This window comes from Anarhichas minor, unplaced genomic scaffold (genome assembly GCF_050575085.1).
Source record: "Anarhichas minor isolate MPS153535 unplaced genomic scaffold, ASM5057508v1 ptg000102l, whole genome shotgun sequence".
NCBI lineage: Eukaryota > Metazoa > Chordata > Actinopteri > Perciformes > Anarhichadidae > Anarhichas > Anarhichas minor.
Window position 1 is genome coordinate 917,501 of NW_027466548.1, and position 2,500 is coordinate 920,000.

The 2,500-nt window shown below is 41.9% G+C and overlaps 1 protein-coding gene across 1 annotated transcript in view; it reads right to left on the reverse strand.

The window, feature by feature from the left end:
* Positions 1–2,500, reverse strand: part of LOC142939558 (neurofibromin) — an 82,829-nt gene that overhangs the window by 1,151 nt on the left and 79,178 nt on the right. Inside the window, exon 57 of the mRNA XM_076082759.1 lies at positions 1–2,500. This exon is cut by the window's left edge and continues 1,151 nt beyond it; it is cut by the window's right edge and continues 635 nt beyond it. The gene's annotated coding sequence lies outside the window, so the exon portion shown is untranslated.

Sequence of the window (2,500 nt, forward strand, 5' to 3'; positions counted from 1 at the left end):
AATTTAGAGGTGATGAAAACACGACTTTAACAATTTAAAGGTGATGAAAACACGACTTTAACAATTTAGAGGTGATGAAAACACGACTTTAACAATTTAGAGGTGATGAAAACACGACTTTAACAACTTGAAGGTGATGAACTTTCAGCCTTGACTCTGGACTTTTTACATTAGGATGGAGGGCTGATGTTTCACTGAATGCTACATCAGTCAGTTATTCTGCCATCAAAGTTAAAAAAAATAGTTTGAAAAACCTAAAATACGAGATTGACACGTTTCATTTTTTTGTTGAGGCTTCGATCAATCAGAAACCCGGAAACATTTTTATTTTCCTACGGTACGGCCACGTCACGGTTTTCTAGCGTTTTTTTAGACGCGCATAAAAGTTAAAATAGTCAAAAAATTTTGCACCAGGCACGAAGTCAATGGCAGCCAATCAAATCAAGCAAAATGCGAGATTTACTACTTTAAAACTTTGTTTGTAGTAGGGACAGTCGAAAGGTTGATTTTTAAACACGATAAACTAATCGGGGGCTTAATGGCGTCTGAAACCACCTTTTTCCAAAACAGACAATCCGACGATCAAATGCGCTTCACGCAACAATTGGCGAAGTCAAACTGTGTTAGACCTTCAGTTTGTTTGAAAGTCTCCCTTCATACGTCTGTTCGTGACAGAGGGCGACGAGTAAAAAGTTTGTGACAGACCTGATTAATCTGCTAAACTGGACCAATGAATCGAGTGCTTCATCACTTCAGTCTTCCCTTTATGCAACGTTGAATTAAAAAATACTGTTTCAAAGTAATGATCATGTGTTGAGCTGCATGGACAGAAGACGATCACACATTCTCTCAGACGACTACGACACAAGAACAACAGCAGTGAACCGATTCTCAGATGAAACAAAGTGAGTAAAGACGCTGAAACAATAAAGTCAGAGTTTGTACAACAATACTCAACTCTTTGCCGTGCATAGATGTTAAGGCAGGAGTGTTTGGACGAACCCGTTCCTACTTCAACCAAAACAGTCCGAACTACCACAGCTGGTTCTACAGGACCCGGAACCACGTCTTGAACCAACGAACCACCAACCTACAAACCACAGAAAACCACAGAGAACCCGAGGAGGTTTAGGTCTGACAGCCGTCGGGTTTCCGTTCACAGTGAGCTTATATTTGGGCGTCATTGAGGCAGAAAACCCTGTAACGACCGGAGTGGACACACATTTGTGTGTTGGGTTCTTGTGCCAATTGTTCCGTATTCACACCTAATACTCACGAGTAAATACAGATAACAGATCAGCTACTTCAAGCAGGTTTCACCTCTGAAACCGACAGCTGCTTCAGATTCGGTTAGAAACACGCTCCGCCGTCTAGAACACTGCAGCTTTGGAAACCACTCTAGTTTGATCTCCAATTGCGCCCAGAAAATGTTTTTTTTGGCATCTGGAGCCGGCTTCTGCATCAATACCCTCAAGTATCACAGCTACATTCCACCACCTCTTTAATCTAGATGAGCGGGATCAGAGGTGTGTCGACCTGCATCCACTACGATGGTGCAACGATCTGGAATCAGGGACCAAAAAAACTGTTCACTGTTGGTTCCACCAAACAATAGAGCTCAGTTCGTTCCGACATCGCCTTTCTTCGTCTCGTTAACGTCTTTAGATGTTTTCTGATCAGAAATGTCAAAGTTTATTTGAGGCCGACTGAGCTCAGACAAGATGAAAACAGGTCTCGATGCTGTGACCCGTTTTACTCTGGACCCTAAAAAGCCGCTCACAGCACCAGGAAGGGACTCAAATCAGCTTTCTGTTAAATAATAAAACGTTTCTGTGTTTCTACCTGCTAAAGAAAGTAAAGTTTAAAGCCTCTTTTATGACTTTTCCTTTAAAGGACAATCGGATGTGCGATGGGATCGAACGCCCGGCGGTCCACTGGCCTCTTCTTCTCAAACGGAGGTCATCAATACAGGAAGTCGACGTTTGAGCGCCACGTTTCTCTCTGTCGTGGTTGAAGGAGTTTGAGAGTTGAGGATTATTGCCTTTTACACACTTGTCCTTGTCAATGTGTAAACAAATTAAAAACTGCTGCTGATAATAAAAATAAAACGACATTAAACAGCTGAATAAAAGCAAAGAAAGAGAAGCCGGGAGCTATTTACAGGTTACATGTCGGTCTAGTGTTCTGCCGTCTCCCCGTCGATACATTGAAAGTGTTTAAAAGAAGATTGTTTTTTATTTATTTATTATTTTTTGGGAAAGAGTTTGAAAAGAAGATTTGTGTTTGTGTGTGTAGCACTATCTAGCTGTACAGGATAAATACTTTCAGGCAACAGGGTATATGGATGATTGTATATTTTGACGATCATTAGAGGCCGCCGCCGCCCCCCCCCCCCCCCGTGGACGACCTCCATAATAATTAGTACCTGTGTTCTTTGTCCCCCGGCAAGGTTTGACTTTTTACTTTACAAATTGTACACATTGAAAAACCCTGACAAAGG